The sequence below is a fragment of the Nannospalax galili genome, unplaced genomic scaffold, assembly GCF_000622305.1.
Source record: "Nannospalax galili isolate Female #2095 unplaced genomic scaffold, S.galili_v1.0 scaffold1734, whole genome shotgun sequence".
NCBI classification, from domain to species: Eukaryota; Metazoa; Chordata; class Mammalia; order Rodentia; family Spalacidae; genus Nannospalax; species Nannospalax galili.
The window spans coordinates 316,816-334,314 of record NW_008335062.1 but is presented as its reverse complement, the minus strand read 5'-3'; the positions used below and the strand labels follow the sequence as shown (position 1 = coordinate 334,314).

General features: G+C 46.5%; 1 protein-coding gene across 4 annotated transcripts in view; it reads left to right on the top strand.

Annotated features, from left to right (window-relative positions):
• Trabd2b (TraB domain containing 2B) overlaps positions 1–17,499 on the top strand; it is a 229,963-nt gene that overhangs the window by 120,259 nt on the left and 92,205 nt on the right. The gene's annotated exons all lie outside the window — the stretch shown is intronic.

Genomic DNA, 17,499 nt, shown 5'->3' with positions numbered 1-17,499 from the left:
AATGGAGCATGAGACTGTCATTTATCAGTGAGAAATGTGGGCATAATAATTCATTAAGCTCCTTTGAGCGCTACCTCAGCTGAATGCTCAGGACAGAGGGGCCCGGGGAGGTAACGTTTTGTTTCAACTGTTTGCAGGACTCCTTTCCAAACTGCTCCTGAAAACCATTAGCTCCCCAGGAGGCCCAGGCTGCTGCCCTCCAAGTGTCCCGGACACTGAGCCACTTGAAAGGCCTCCATTTATCACCATGAACTCCCCACTCACCCCATCAAGCAGAGATTTAGGGAGAGCACACATGGAAGCTGCTCTGATCTCTCAAGACACTGCCCCTCCTACCGTCAGAGGACTGGTGCATGGAGGGACTCACGGTCCATTCATTCCACAGCGCTCCAGAGTAACCAGGTGGCAGGCATAGTGACAAGCACCGGACAGCCTAAGAAACAAAATCAGCACATCCCTCTCTTTAAGGAATACGTAGCCTGAAGGGGACTGACTATAACCCAATAGACACCACACAGCGATGCAAGCAATGAGAGTGGCGGTATCAGGTGGGCACCTCGCCTGGCCTGGAAGTCAGGGAGGGCTACCTGGGAAGCAAGGGAAGCTGAAAACTGAAGGATGGGCAGGAGTCGGGCAAGTGAGAACAGTGAGTATTTAGATATAGGGAACAGTGTGTGCAAAGTTCTGGAAGTAAGAGAAAATCATCCTTGGAAAGACTGAAATAATTTTGGCCTGAATAGAACTTAAACGATGAAGCAAGAGTTGGTGAAAGTGAAGGCCAGAGGGACAAGCTAGCCAGGCCACAGAGTTCTTGAACATTACATCTCTAGGCTTGAGTCAGACACTGGACAGGGGAGGAAAGGGGGCTTCTGGGATCAGATTTGTGGCCTAAAAGATGCTCAGGGCTTCCATGTGAAAATGGCAATGTGCAGACCAGGCCAGCAGGATAAAGACCAACTGTCTAGAGAGACAAATCCTCTAGGGACCACCAGCAGGCATGTGGGCCCAAGGAGGTGATTGTCAGGATAACTAGGGTATGCTACTGGGATAGGCAACTCTAAAAGTCTTAAGAGTTTCAAATAAGAAAGGTTATCTTGCTTATACTGTGTGAATGTCACAAATCATCAGGGGACCTCTGAGCAGCCACTAAGAGAACATGAAAAGGAAAAAAGAGCAGGCAGCTTTCACACTGGTTCTTAGAGCCGTCACCCGGAAGCAACAGGCAGCATCTCTATGTACATTGCATTGGCCAGAGCAAATCCCATGACCGCTTCCATTTTCAGACAGGGTGGGAGAGGCCACCCAACAGGAGCCTAGAAGATTGAGAACAGACTGTTCATGGACCACCCTGCTATGAACACCAGGAGGCTGGCGTTTCTGCAGCTTCCCATTCTATAACCATTCCAAACGTTGGTCCAGGACTTTCAGAACTTATGTCCATGTGCCTGGTCACAGGACACCCTCCCACCAGCTCTGAAAGACTGGCATGGTTGTCCTTTCCAAGCCCCAAAGCACTGCTTCCTGACATCCCCAATGGAGTTAGAAGTACTGGCTCTGGGACAATTGAGTGAGTATGGAGCTCCCAGATGCTTTGTGCATAGTTTTTACTTTCTCTTAAATGAGCAATAAAAGCAACTTGCTAAATAAAGATTAAGCCAGTGACATTTACACTTCTAAGTGAGATATCATGGAGACCAAGCAGTGGCTTTGCATTTACCACCCCTTTGTGCGTTTGCCTCCCTGTAGTTGGAACAAGAAGATAGTAAATATGTTTTGCTTTGGTGAAATCTCTGCATATACCCTGGGACATTTGTTTATTCTGGTTCTGATTAGCCATCTAGATGTCCTGATAATGGGACACAGTCGAGGGTCTCAGACCCCTGGTCCCTCCAGGATCACAGAGAAGTAGCCCTAAGATGCAGCCTCCCCCTCTTGGGCTCCCAGATCCAAGGTCACATTTTCCTCCATCACTGTCTTCACCAACCATCCTCTCTGACAGCCTTTTCTACACCTGACCACCTTGCGTCTGTCATGTTAGCAGTAGATTTGGCTTTCATTGGAATTGAAATTGTGAAGGTGACTGATAATGAACTTGAACACCAAGCTTAGCATGTCGGTACTTTGAGCTAGAGAACTAAGGCAATGTCAAGAGCAAGGGCTCTGGGAGAACACTGGCTTGGGTTCCAACCCTGACTCTGCTGCTCTGATGTGGTACAGTTATAGATTAGATTTGTCACAGCTCTGCATCTCCACTCTAACCCGGGGGCATGGAGACAGACTGCTATAGGGGTGCTCCTAGAAGTCACTGGTTCTGCATCACAAGTGGCAAGAACTCCTAAACGGAGTCATCATTTGTAAGTATTTGAGGAAAACTCACCCTTGGTGAAAGCTTATTACACCATTGATGCTCCCAAGGTCATACATTAACATGTGGTACAACTGGACCTACAGGGTCCTGGGAATGAACAGTTTGTCTAGACTCTTCTCAGTCCCTATGGTCACTGTCTCCCTCTAGGGACTGTTACCTGATAAACAGCTTCCCGTTTGCCCCCAGGGGCCTCTCTCCTTGGGTTTTTTTAACTTTCCTCAAACCACAGATGGGCACTTCCTGAGGACCCCATGTGGAGGTCTGTGTGACTCCTGCTGCCCTTTACAATTATTAACACATGGTATGGAGTTTGTGGCTGTGGGGTCAGCATTGGAACCCATAGCCTTAGGGCTCTCGTAGGTAACTACTTCTACACATGTACTCTCTGTGTTATGCCCACTTCAACGTTACATATTCCAACACCCCTATGTGTGTGGCGGTCACAGACTGAAATTGCCATTAGATTAACCTGCATTTTGGAAGCTTCCATTTTCTCCGGTGAAGAAAGTAAGTGAGTACAAGAGCTGAGATCATAGACCCCTGCTTACCATGTAAGGCTTTTGCAAGAGTCAATGCTAGAGCTGGTAAGGCTTGAATCAAGGAGATGCCCTTGGGTGAAGATAAGAGATGAGGAAACCACCTCTGGGTGCAGATCCTGAGGGAAGGATGAGATCCTCCTCCAGAGAGGTCCTTAGGTACGCATATGCATACCATGGTGCAGCCCTTATGGGGAGGCAGGATGGGAAGGCATAGGCAGGACATGCTTCTGCTTTGGAACCCATGTTTTCTGGTGTTTACACTGGGAGTGGAATTAATTAAATGCCACAGGGCCGCCTCAGTTGCTGAAAATAAACTGAGCCAGACCCCCAGCAGTGTGGCCTGCTTGCCTGTGGAAAAGCACAACTTCTCCTGCTTCAGAGGACAGAGGCACACAGGGCTCCGATGACAAGACTAGCGTCCAGCCACCTTCTCCCCACAGGCAGTATGACAGAGTTGGATGTGACTCAGAGCCCTGCCAGACTCCTGATGGAGCTATGCAGATGCAGAGCCACATCCAGAGCCAGGCTGGACACACAAGATTTAACTAAATCAGCATGGGCCACCACTATGCACAACTGTACATGGACACATGGACATAGACACCATGAGTACACATGGACACACAGTGCTTATGAGAACATAGGGATGGCCTGGCCACCATGTTCAATAATCCTGTTGCACCTGCCATTCAGGATCCACATAGTCATCCAAGCATATGGTCACACACCCACAGACTCACCAGGACACACCCAGACAGCTTCAGAACAGAAGTCTGTTCTGCAGTCAAAGCATGACCTTGGGACTGTCTCTTAACTCTTTGTGCTCAGTCTCTCAACTGTACAGTGGGATATCAGCAGTACAGTGTCATGAGTATACAGATGAGATGAGCAGAGGTCCTTAGCGGAGCTGCAGGTGTGTTATAAGTACTCTGTAAATACTAGCTGGTATGATTCTCTCTACACCCTTAGCTTTCTCTTATGGAAGAGACACATAGGAATACTAAGACACATAGGAATCAAATGTTCCATAAAACCTGTAGAAACAAATCTGCATATAGGGGCACATAGCCTGCCTATACAAACCATCATGCTACAGGCCTGTGTTTACACACTCCCCCTACCACTACCATTGCTACCACTGCCAACCCAAATTGTCGCAGGCATATACCCAAACCATACAGAGTTGAAAACCAAAGGCATTCTTAGCCAAACAGACATATGCCATTTGGGATGGGTTTTAGCCACTAAAACATATAGACTGTTCTGTGGTTCCCCAGGACCTGTGGACCAGGAACCAACATCTTGAGTATGATCTATGAATGTCCATGCTGGCCCTCTGTCTCCCACACCCCGTCCCACTAGATAGCTTCCGGAGCAGGAAGAACAACAAACAGAATTCTGAACATTGAGAAACCAAAGGAAATGATGGCAAGCGGGAGCCTTGGTGTCATCCTTACTACCAAGAAAGTCCAGATTGGCCCTTGTTGCTTATTCTGAGAAGCAAGAGGCCTGCTAGCTGGATACCACAGTCATAAGTATGGAGACTCCAGGCTGGGGGCAAGCCTCCCAGGCAGAGCACCTCCCTTGGCAAGACTCTGCCTGACTCCCACATTCCCCGGGCATTTTCTCCTCATAGCCCCCTCACTGTCCAAAAGCTAGCCTCTATTTCCTCTGTCCTCCCATGGCCCCTCTTGTGACCTTGTATCATTGTCCTCTGCTGGCCACAATATGACCACCAAACCCGATGGCTTAAAACAATATGAGTTACATCACCGGGTTTATGTAGCTGTTGTTTCGCCATTCAAAAAATAAAAATAAAAACCTTAACCCAAGAGGGATTTATAGCTTAATCAGTTGGTTGATCCACTCCTCTATGTACCTCCTTAAGATTTCATAGTCCTGGATATCAAAGGTGGCACTTTAGTTTGGATGCTCGATGCTGTCCCAGGGTGCAATTAGGAGTTGGGCCCCAGTGAGCGATCCTTAGGTCCTTGGGGGATGCTGTTGGAGGAGACTGTCGAGCCTGTTCTTTCTCGGTTTCCTGGCTCATAAAATGAATGCTTTACCCCACCACTGCACTCCGACCCTTCTTGGTCTCCCTGAGAAGAATCGGTGGATGCTCTCCGAATCAACTGTCACTTCTTTTTTAAAAAATGTTTTTCATTTATCATCTGCATGTGTGTAAGTGCACCTGTGTCATGTAATGTCCTCAGAAGCCAGAAGAAGGTGTCAAATACCCTGGAACTGGAGTTATAGACAGTTGTTAGCTGCCATGTGGGTTCTGGGAATCAAACCCACATCCTCTGGAAGAGTAGTCAGTGCTCTTAACCGCTGAGCTGTCTGTCCAGCCCCCAACTGTTACTTCTTAAATAACATCAATTTGCCATTCAGTGTGTTGCTTTTTTATTTTTGATGAGTATATGTATATTTTTAAAATAAAATGGAAACCGGTATTTTTTATCAAATTTGCTACATGCCATGCTACCATCACCGGCCTATGCATGACTTTAGTTTATGTCTTTGCTTGTTTGTTTTATTTGTAAATAACATAATAAAAACTATGAAGCTACTATAGAATCCAAGACCTAAAATCTTCCCCATGACACACATTGGCCTGTATGCTTCCCTTCTGCTTAGACCTCTGCATCTCCAGAGATGACTAGGTCCTGTTTTGTATTTCTCATTATTTCAGTTTTTAAAACTACAACTGAGTCATACATGTACTTAGCTGACCTGTATCAGTCCTTCATGATTTGGTCCTTTCTGAGTGCATGGCGTTTTCCTTGCAACATATTCATCCACAACATTTTGCAAGCGTGTTCTTAATAGTGCATAATCTTCTGCTTATAGAAAACTCTTTTTAGCACACGCCTAGTTTTGACTTTTAGGTGATTTATAATTCAAAAAAATTGTGCTACCAGAGAACCCTTAAGTTAATATTTGCATGTTTCTAAAGTGTGGAACTGCTGTTCTAAAGGATTCGCATTTTGACAGGGATTACAACAGCTCCTCCAGGAAGTTCCTACTAATCCCTGTTTTGAAAGCACACACCAATATAGGGTACCATGATTGATTTTTTTCTTTTTTGGTCTTTTTGAGACAGGGTCTCCCTGTAACCCCAGCTGGCCTGGAACTCACTATGTAGACCAGGCTGACCTTGAACTCACAGAGATCTGCCTGCCTCTGCTTCCAAAGTGCTGTGATTAAAGGCATGTTCTACCGCGCCCAGCAGGGTTACCTGAAAGAGAGCCAGGAGGGGGTAGAAGGAAAGAAGACAGTAAGGTGGGTGAATGGATAGAGGAACCCGTGTACATATACATACACAAATTTGTCTCTTACAAAGGACCCAAAAGCTTTAGGGCCATTCGTTAGTGGTTCAGTGGTAGAATTCTCCCAGAGGACCCAAAGTCTTTACCACAGCTGAGTTCTGGTACTTTGATCCTTTGCTGTTTCACCATTTTGTAGAGTCCTATTCGGTTGACTGTTGATCCACCCCAACGTTCTTCACTACCCCCACTCTGATTCCCTTCTGATAAACACAATTTGCAACATGCACTTTCTGTCACTTCCCCATCCAACTTTACCTTAATATGATCAGGACCACAAGCACCTTGCTCACTAATAGATCTTCCTGGCACACAAGAAGAGCTCAGCAATCATGTGTTATTCTAAGACTGATGAATGAAGGAATGAATGCGGGAATGGCCCAGCATGTAGCTCAGGCCAGCATGTAGTTGGCACCTGACGTGTGTATATTTAACAGGAGGCAGGAAAATGAATGATGGCTGCTGCTGCCCCTCATCTGTGGGTGCAGGTAGCACTCACTGATGTCCTCCACCCCAGGAGCCTCCCAGTGCTGCTGCCCTGTGCTCAGACAGAGGAGTTTCTAGAATGTTCACAAGTGCACCTCTGGGAAATGGTACTGTAGCTTCTTTGCTTGCCCCTGTAGCTCCTTCCCCAAAGAACTCTAAATCCTGAAAACCCCCAGGGGGCTTTTGTAAAGCCCCACCCACCACTTCCATATGAAGAGCCCTACTATCACACTGGACCCTTGCCCTTTGTTTTAATGAGTCCATGCTCTAAGGCTTGGGGAAGCTAGTGCACCAGTCTGTACGAAAAGTCATCAGCCATATTTAGCCTTCTAGGGTTGCCAGGCTCACAGGCCCCATGTCTGGATCTCTATCTCTCCTAATCATGACGATGACATCGCATTGTTCGCTGTTACAGTTTACATGGCTCTTTCCCATGAGTCATTTATTTGATTTTTCCCAGCAGCCCTGCAATCTGAGGGTTTTCCCACCTACTTGAGTTGACAGAACTGAGGCTTGGGGTATGAACCACTTGTTGAAGGTTACTCAGCTGCTCAGTGGCAAAGCAGGCATGTCTGACTTCAGACTCTTTACAGTCATAGTAGGACTCATGAAGTGACCCTATTGGAGGCTAGGACCCTAAGGAGCATTGAACACCATTTCATTTGGGGTTCCCATAAACCTTGGTTCTTAGATGTGGAAAAGCATCTCTATTTTAGACTTTTTGTGACATTATTTCTTCACATATTTATTCTGTAAATACATGCTGAGTGTCTCTGTAACACACAGTCCAGTGGAAAGCTCAGCGGGAACCATGAGAATAAAGGGATGTGCATGTATCTAGAGACCAAGGTAGTGGGTCTGGGTCTGTGTCAAGGCTCAGGGTCAGACTCTCAGGGGTCTTGGGATATTTGGAAGTATAATAACCTCTCCAGGGACAGGGTGAGCCACTTTGTCCTCTGAGCTTTATGATCAGCATATACAAGGTCAACATGTGGGGGTCGGGGGGGGGTTAGAGATAAAGAGGGAGAGAGACAGAGACAGAGGCAGAATGACAGATGGAAACCGAGAGATAAAGAGAGATTACCGAAGACCACCACCCCCAACCCTCATCATAGTGGGAATTTCTAGCCTCCACTGAACTCAAGAAGCAGTCACAGAATGCTGGCATGCTTTACTGACTCTAAACAGAGGCTATTTCTTCTCTGGGGGCTGGTCTCTTTTTAATACTCAGATGCAGCCTGCCCTAATGATAGATGTTCCAGACCTTTCATTGTAAACCTGAACCTCAAACCTCAGACCCTACTTTAGACTTCAGTGCCCTAGAAAAAAAGGTCAGGAGCACCTTCCATCCCCACCAAGCAGCCATCGGAACAGATGTGGGAGGAGATCCCAGGTGAGAGGCAGCAAGTAACATGGGTGAAGACACAAGACCTGTGCACTCCTCATTTCTGAGTCTCAGGCTTTTTGTCCATGTAAAGAGCAAAGAAGAGGATTTCACAGGTCTCTCTCGACTCTGGCTTTCAATTCCTCCTTGTCTCTCAAGACCAAGTTGCAAGAGGAGGGGGCTATGGATAGAACTTACAGTCCCATTTCACAATTGTGAAAACCAAGACTGGTTCTGCACTTTCCCTTGAAGTTCCTTGGCTACTGCAGCCCACCACACTCTGCCTGGTGCCCATTAGAAGCATCCAGGCAGCTGACACTTGCTGGGAGAGTTGGTGGTTTTGTCTCCATCCAGATAAGCATTAAACCTGAAAAGGGTTCTAATCTATGTGCATACCATTTCTCAAATGACCATGAGGCTTTCAGCAGGGCCACAGTGACCAAGAATTGATGTCCAACCACACCCTCTGGTTGCCAGCTTCTTGGCTTCTCTTTGCATAAGCATGCTGACCGCCTTTGTGCTGGCTCCTTTTTGAAGAGGTCAGTGAGGTTGTTCCTCTAGCCTTTGGTTTCTCTGTCACTTCACCTAGAATCCCCGCCCCCTTCCACCACGTCTACTTGGAAACTTCTTGTCCTCTTTGAAAGCCTGCTTCCTCCAAGCTGCCTTCATGAAGTGATTTGCAACACGGCTGGCTTGCTAGTCATATTGCCTGTTGAGAATTCAACCTCTGATTCCTTGCCTGTCACTTCAGAAAGTTACAAGCTGTGTACCCTGTCATGGCTCCTGGAAGTCAGGCTGTCTTTATTCTCTAAGACAGTGTCACAACCAGGTCAGGGTCTGCTCCAAGGTGTGCAGCAGTAAGTTCCCCCATTCCACTTTCCCCCTAGCATCAGCACCCTTTCATTCCACATGCTATTATGTGAGACCCAGTGTTTTACCTTCAGAAGCAACGGCGCAATTTAATGAGTATCCAAATGTTTCCTAAGCCCACAGCTAGAGTTCAGATTTTGCAAAAACTCAAGCAAGTTCTGAACTAGTGAAATAACATTTTGAGGAAAGTTCTAGTCTCTGGGACTGGCTCATAATAAATGATCTGTGTACTGCTCTCTCAGACTCCACAGGGCCACCAAAGCTGTGTATTATTAGAAATATGTTCACACCTTCTCTCCTGGGAGTGGAAAATCAGTTGTGTGGTCTAGACAGAAAAATCTGGTGGTATAGATGCATCTGAAAGATGATACCATGATTTGAAGGACAACTGACTCACCACTTCCCTTGCTGTCCTGCCCTATGGTAACCCAGTCTCTTTCCCCCACCACACACACCACCAGCCACCCGTTCCTTTGATTGTAGAATATGTATTTGGAATCCTTGACATAATAAGCCCAAAATGGATGCAACTAATGTAAATCTGGTAAAAGGCAAATAAAAATGGTGCCTCCATGCTTGGAACACTCCATACACACACCAAGCACATCCCACCTTAGATCTCACTCTGTAGTCAGGGAAATATTATGGAATGAATGTTTGTGTTCCTCCAAATTCATGCACTGAAATCCTAACCCAAGGTATGAGTATTAGAAGATGGGGCATTCAGGAGGTAAGCACAAGAGCTCTGCTCCGCTCCAGTGAATTGGATTAGTGCCCTTATCAAGGAGACTCTAGAGAGCCAGCAGCAGCAAGAAGATGCCCTCTATGAACCTGAAAGTAGGTCCTCACCAGACACTGACTCTGCCAGCACCTTGATCTATACTTCCCAGCCCCCAAACAGTAACAAGGAAATTTTTGTTATTTGTAACCAATCATCTTATAGTATTCTGTCATAGCAGCCTGAAAGGACTAAGCTGCAAAGCTCATTACATGGCAAGCCAGGAAGCTGGCAGTGTGCTGGACTGGTGGGTAGACCTGGTGGCTAGACCACTGAACACATAGGATGACAGCTGTGGGCTGAGCTCTCTACTTACCTCCTTTGGTGACACCTCTACATGCTAGGCCATTCATGACCAACAATGAACTAACACTTTAAAAAATATATATATATAATTTATTATTTTTATGTGTATGCATGCATTGCCTGCATGTAGATAAGTGCACCCATGTTGTGCAATGCCTCTGGAAGACAGAGAGGCTGTCGAATTCCCTGGAACTGGAGTTACAGACAATTCTTAGCTGCCATGTGGGTGCTGGGATTCAAACCCGGGTCTTCTGCAAGAACAACCAGTGTTCTTACCTGCTGAGCCATCTCTCCAGCCTGAACTAACACTTCTATGGCACCACTGGCCATCTCTATCTTAAGTACCTAAAACACTATCAATATGTTTAACATCATAATAAACCTCTAAGGTAGACACTGGTATCATCCCCAGTTCACAGATGAAGAAATGGAGGCACAAAGAGGTCAAGTAACATGCTGGCCACTGACTAGTGAATGAATCAGACCACCTGGCTGCTGAGACACATGTCATCAGCCAGTCTGCATGGCTTTGCCAAGAATGCGTTACAACCTTCTCCAATTCCCCTTTTGCCCTCTTCACTTTAACCCCATCTCCACACATCCCACTCTTTTGCCCCATCTGCATCAACTCCTGTCCCCCAGTACCCAGATGCCTCCCACAGTGCACATACAGAATAGCAGCAAGCACAGTGAGTACAGGACATGGACTGGGATTCGGGACCTAGGCTCTATTTCTACTGCTACCCCAGCATTTCATGGAGTGAGTCTGCACTTAGCATTCATCATAACATCCATCTATCAGTTCAACTATCTGTTTATTCCTTCCAGATCTCGCTAGAGTGACAACCAGTGGGGTCTCTAAGGCCAAAGGATACAGAGGCCTACTCAGGGGTATTTGAAACCACAAGCAGTCTGACCAGCCAGGTTGAACCACATCCTAGTACGAACCGGGAAGTCATCCTGGGAGGCAGGACACAGATCCAAGGGTGCTGAAGATAGTGAGACAGTAGATGGCAACACAGACATGAACTAATGGAAACGGGGTCCCCAGAGAAGATAGCAGTGCTGCCATAACCCCTATGGGCTGGCGTTTTCCATGGACTATAGCCTCTGGGTGCATCCAGCTAACACCATACACCCAGGCCATCTTAACCTGGAGCCACCTTACCTTCTCAGAGCCCACAGTCTGCAGGGATCATAAGCTGTTCCCTTGGGGTCAGATATGGAAGTGATTCACACGGATATCTCTGGGACAATGTATGGAGGCAGAGATGCCTATCAGCCCTTCATCCCTTTCCCCTCCTCAGGAATCCCCTGATCACTGCAAAGGCCATGTGACCTTTGTAAGCCATATCTTGCTGGTACAGAACTAAGGACTCTCAAGAGAGCAGAAGGGGATGGGTTACTGAGACAAAGAGGAAGCCCTGGGATAGAGGGCTGAGGACCAGGATCCTTGATCAGGCCTTCCTGTAACCTACTCACAGGTCTTGAGAATTGCAGCCTATTCCTCCAGGCCTCACCTTCCCCATCATCCCACCTATGCTGACACCTCCCCTGTGGATGCTAGGCAGCAAGGGTGATCCTTACAGAAACCAGTTTATCCAACATAAACAGACCTCATCCTAGCAGTTGTGAGTTTATTCGGCTCATTGTCCTAATCAGCTGCTGTCCTGGAGAGGAGGAGGTCATTTTCTTTCTATTAAAAAATGTAAATTTGGGGATGTAAATGGATTTCCTTGCTGTCTGTGAGCCAGCTGCCTCTTATCAGATTTCAATCTCTTATCCAGATATAGTCCTGATTAGTTCAGGGATAGAGGGTCAGTGCAAGCCTGGAGGGGGTCCACTGATCAGCAGCTATTCTGGGCTTCCTGAACCTTCCTGCCCCATTCCCCTATACTTGCCTTCATCTTCAGCTTCTGCCTTGCTAACGCTCAACCCCTTTCTACTTGTACATCCTTCAGCAAACAATTACCTCTGTTTTCTTAACTGTACAATGAGAATAATGATACCTGCTCCATGTAAACCCTTAGAATTCCATCTGGCATGCAGAAAGATGTGAAATAGCTAAGTAAGCCATTGGTGTTGACTTTGATGATTTTATGCTGTGTTCCCTAATCTGAAGGAACATCTCACTGAAATCCAATGATTTCTAAAATTCACTGCCCCTTTCTGCCCAAGTGCCCTTCCGTAGCAGATCAGTCTGACATATTTCCACTTACATTTCACAGTTCAGCTCAAGCTGATCTATTCTTTCTGACATACCAAGTGGAAGAGCCCACCAGATGCCTACTGCATTTCCTCCACATTAAAGTGTCACACTATCTTGTCATTTGCTTCCATTACAGACTGTGAGTCACTTGAGGGACCATACCTGATTCATATCTGCCCTGACACAGGACTAGACCTGGGGTGTGCCATAAATGTGGTTGGAGAACAGGAGGGGGAAGTGCATGTAACAACTTGCCACAGTAGAGGGACAAGCAGAAGTGTTACCCATGAGAGGGATTCGTTTTGTTGAAGTTAGGATCCAAAAAGTTTGGAAATTGAGGATAGATGGGTGAGGCCATCGGCTTTCAGCTAGTGATGAAAGTTCTTTACAGGAGTCAATTACTCTGCGGAAACCTAGATGGAATTCCTTTGTACAGCTCAAGAATCTCTATCATGCTGCGTAGTTTGTTATCATCGATGCTGGCTCAGCTCTTCATCTCTAAGGGAGCACCCCAGGCTCCCTGCCGTCCTCCACCCTGAGACAAGGGCCTAATACTCCCTTACAAGTGGGATGGGAGCATAAGAATTCCTAACCAGCACATTTTGGGTAGGTAAATGTTTAGCTACAGGTTTCCTGACCATTAGATAAAGACAGTTATTTGTAGTAACTAGGATCTCACTTTAACATTTAGTATACTAGTTGTGCTAGTTACCACCTGTTCAAATTCCTGTGCAGTTTTTGTCTGCTGATTGGAGCTGACTGATCCCTGGGTACCCGTTATCTCAGTGGTCTGATGGGTTAGGCTTTCAGGAAATCTGCCCTCCATACTCTGCTCCCCTTCCCTAGTATGGCTGCCAGGACCCAGCTCCAGGTGCTTCGTTTGGTTCTGTGGTTGCACTTGCCTTGACATCTCAAACCTTATGTGATGGGGAGGGAGCGCATGCCGTGTGTCTGTTTCGGCTCTCCTGTGCTCAAAAGGTAAGGAATTTTTAATGATATCTGATGGACTTTGATCATCAAAAATATGTTCTTCAAGTCTGATTTCCCTTGATAAAGATGAAGCAGCAGAAGTCAAGAACTGGTTACCTCCATAGCCCCAAGACTCAGCAGGGCCACCTTTGTCTCTTCTGTTTTTTTAGAAAAAAAGTATTAATTTATTTTTATTTTCTGTGTAGTGGTTTGCCTGCATGTGTGGACATGTACTTTGTGTGGTATGCAATGCCTGCAGAGGCCTGAAGAAGGTGTTGAAGCACCCGGAACTGGATTTACGGATAGTTGTTGTCCACTATATGGATGCTAGGAACTGAACCTGGGTCTTCTGCGAGAGCAGCTCATGCTCTTAACCACTGAGCTATATCACTAGTCCTTCCTCTTCTGTAAAAAAAATAATTTATTACATTTATTTGTGTTTGTGCATGCACATACCATGGAGCATGTATGGATCAGAAGACAACTTACAGAAGTGGGTTCTCTCCTTCCACCATGTGGGTCTTGGGGGAAGCCCTTTCAGCTTCCGAGCAGGCTTACCAGACCCTTGCCTCTTCTTGGTGGTTCTACAATCCTGGGGGTGGCAGATAGTCAGATGAAGACCAGGGGCTCCTGGAGCAAGTGTATACCATCACAGTATCACCTTTTCTTAGAGACCATAGCACACATTTCCTCAGATGACCGTGCCCAATAACTGGTTGATTCATACTCCAGGGTATGAGAGTTCTTTTGCTCTAAACCTGAAAACATTTTGATTTATTTTATGCCAACAAATCTTGAGATATTTCCTTTTCTTTCTCCTGGTAATGATAGCCATGTCTATACCTTCTAATCAAATTTTATTGAGACCCCAGACAACATGAACAGATAGATGACTGTGTAAATAGTGCCCATCCTCAAGACAGAAGAAATGGACAGGTGATGAAACAATTCCATGATGTGGGATCTTATGAGGGAGGCACAGATAGAGTGTGGACCCAACTCCTTTGAAGGCAAAGAGGGTGGGAGGGAAACAGGAAGGAGATCAACCACAGGCCTCTTCCCCTGGACTATCAAACCTTTCTCTGACTACTGTGTGATGCTGGTAGGTGAAGTCAAGAGTGAGGACCCAGGAAGAAGGGCTGGCCGGGCTAAAGGCCTCCAGTTTACCAACAAATAAAGACATCTTAAGTTTTATAAAAATGGCTGAGGGTATCTTCCAAGACGAGGAAGCTGAGATCTCCCAGTTCAAACTTTGCATCAATTTTCAGCTGATGGCACCTGACCAGAGTAACATCTCCCTAACTGGGACCAAACCAGAATTTATAGAGGTCACTCAGCATCTCGGTCCATGAGCTTTTCTTCCCTCTCTCCTTTCCCTCCTTCCCTCTCTGTCTCCCTCTATTCCTCCCTCCCTTCTTCTCTGTCTCTCTCACTCAGTCCACTCCTGTCTTCCTTCTTTCCTTCCATCTCTTCTTGCCTCCTTCCTCCCTTTCTTCCTTTCCTACCCTCCTCCCTTTCTTCCGCCCTCCTTTCCTTCCTTCCTCTCTATCTCCTTTAAAACTGTTTACTGTACCATAGCCACATGTCACGTGCTGTTCTAGGCTAAGCAGGATAAGCCACATGGGCCTTGACTTTTGAAATTCAAATTATTTAAAATTAGAACATGACACTGTTCTTCTGGATACCAAATGCCAACAGTGCTTTCAGACTGCTGAGTTTCTCCATGTTGATGTTTTCTGTAAAAGCATTTCCTTTTCTCTTCTTCATGTTGGGAAGGAATTCAAGAAAAAAGAACAAGGAGATGGTGTTTTCTCAAGAATGACTCACCTCCTGCCCCTTCCAACAACAGCGTCCCCTTCCTGCCCCCAAGGTAAAAAAGCAAGTCCGACCCCATTCCAGGCCTCCAGAATTGGAGCTCCACAGCTTCTTCCCCTGATAGGGCATCACTTCAGTGGTTTATCTCCAGAAGCTTTGTTACTGATTCCAGCCACATTTTGCAACGCTCTGTGGGCTGCTGGTGCTTAAAAGCAGCACATTTCATATTTTCTTTTCTGAGCCCATTTCATGTTGTTTCCCACATATTTTCAGTGAATGAACAGATTAGTAAGTGCATCTCTTTTTTTGTAAAGGACAAAAGTTAAACATCCTGTTCTAACTGCAGAGAAACTTTTAAGGTTTCTGGAATCCATTAAAACCCAAAATGTCACAGGAAAGTTATTGTGCAGTTTGCACAAACACAGTTTTACACTTCTGATGTCCATTGGACATGTTTGCCTGTCCTTGGAAGGGATCACTGTTTCTTTCTTCATTCCCTTTGTCCTTCTCTCCTTCCTTCCAGGAAAAAAAAAGGAAGGAAGCCAAATATGTAATGCCAAGTACTTTACAAACATTCTCCTATTTAACCCTCCAACAGCCCCTTCTGAAGTTCAGACTGACTAACTTGACCTGGGTCTCCCATCTGCGAGCTGTTCCTGTGACCTTCACCTCCTTGTTACGTCTTTCACTTCATTCCCTACCTGCCCCCAACAATTCCTGGATTTACACGAGGACGCACCAACTCTCCCTCACTCTGTAGAAAAGTATAGGCATGGAATTGTGGAGGTTGGTGCAGGCCAGAGGAGGTCCCGGATTCTTGACTTTCCTCTTGACTGAAGACTGTGTGTCCTCATTTGTAAGTGGATATGCCACTGCAAACCTTACAGACAAAATGAACACAGAGCATCTGGGTCCACGATCCAGGAACACCTGTAAATGCACTTGTCATAACATATTTCACTTCCTGGCAAGAGGCAGGCAGGTGCTCTGAAGTCAGATAGTATGGCTGAGTATAGGGAAATCTCTCACCAACTGGTAAGGGTTGGATTGGCTATGGCAGGACTCAAGAATGAGGGGCTTGCTGCTGCAGCTTTGCAGTCAAACTTGAGCCTTTGAAATCCACTAATAACCCATTCCTGGACATCGAGGACCCCTGGACTTTCCAGCTTGCCTTCATGTGGCCTCTTGTTAGAAAGTGATGGAATAACAGGCCTAGACAGCATAGAGTGGAGGAGAGGGGGAGCACAACCAGTGAACTGCATGACATACACAGCCAAGTTCTAAAGCACAAAAGGAACACAGCCAAGAGGTCTCCTCTGGCTTAGCCCCCACCCTCATTCAAACGTGTGCCTGGGGCCTTTTCTAGGTCCCTCCTGACCAAGAAAGGGCTTTGGAAGGTCTGTGCTAGTGTTAGTGGGGTTGGCGAACAGGAATGCTATCTGGCTGGGCCAGTAACTGGCTCAGAAGCATCAAGGAAACACCCCTCCCAGGGTATGGATCTTCTCTGGGAAGCAGAAAGGACAAGCCTCCTACTGGCTTCACAGTGCCCCCCACCCCCGCAAAGAAGGGAGGATGAAGAAAAGCAGTCTTGTCACCCACAGTTAATCGATGCCTCTTGATCCTTCTCTGATCTGCAAAACAGTCTCCCTTGGGGATTTACATTGAACTATATTCTCCTTGCCCTTGATGATCTTAGCCACCCCTGAGCTGAGACAGCTGGCCTGTTCCTTCCCACCCCACCCAACTTTGTGACTCCCAAGAAAAGAGCACCTCAGACACTAACACTGAACTTGGAGCTGCACGGTCCTACTTGTTCATGTGTTCTATCAGCAAGAAAGCCACCAAACACATAGGCAGGGCTCAGCTTCTGCTTGTACCCGGGGCAGAGTGCAGGTCCATGTAATTGACTTCTTTGACCAGTATGATGACTAACAGCTGCCCTAACATAACAATACTGTGTTACAGTAGACTCTCTGTGTTCATTCAGAATTTCATCCTTCAAGCAATCTTAGCGTGTGCCTATACAGATCAACATCTGAAGCCCAGAGGGTGAAGAAATCTGCCCAAGGAACAGAAAATAGTGGAGAGTGGAGATGAATCCAGGCTTGACTGAATCCAATCATATGTGCACAGTAACATCCTTGCTCTTCTCCAGAGTGTTTTTCTGTGGCCAGTTTGTGTTTAACTCAGGGTGGTGGCCTGGACTGAATTATCACCACTATTCAGAGGAAGTTACAGTTGTCCAGAACTCTAGAGTGGACAGCCATTAGAAACCAATGAATCCCGCTAGGTGTAGGGGTACATAGCTGCTAGCCTAGCACTGAGGCAAGAGGATGTAGAGTTTCAGGCCTGCCTCAGTTACATAGCAAGACAAGGGAGGAAAGGAAAGGGAAGCAGGGAGAGAGGAAGGGAGGGGGGAAGGAGGGAGAGGGAAGAAGGAAGGGGGAGG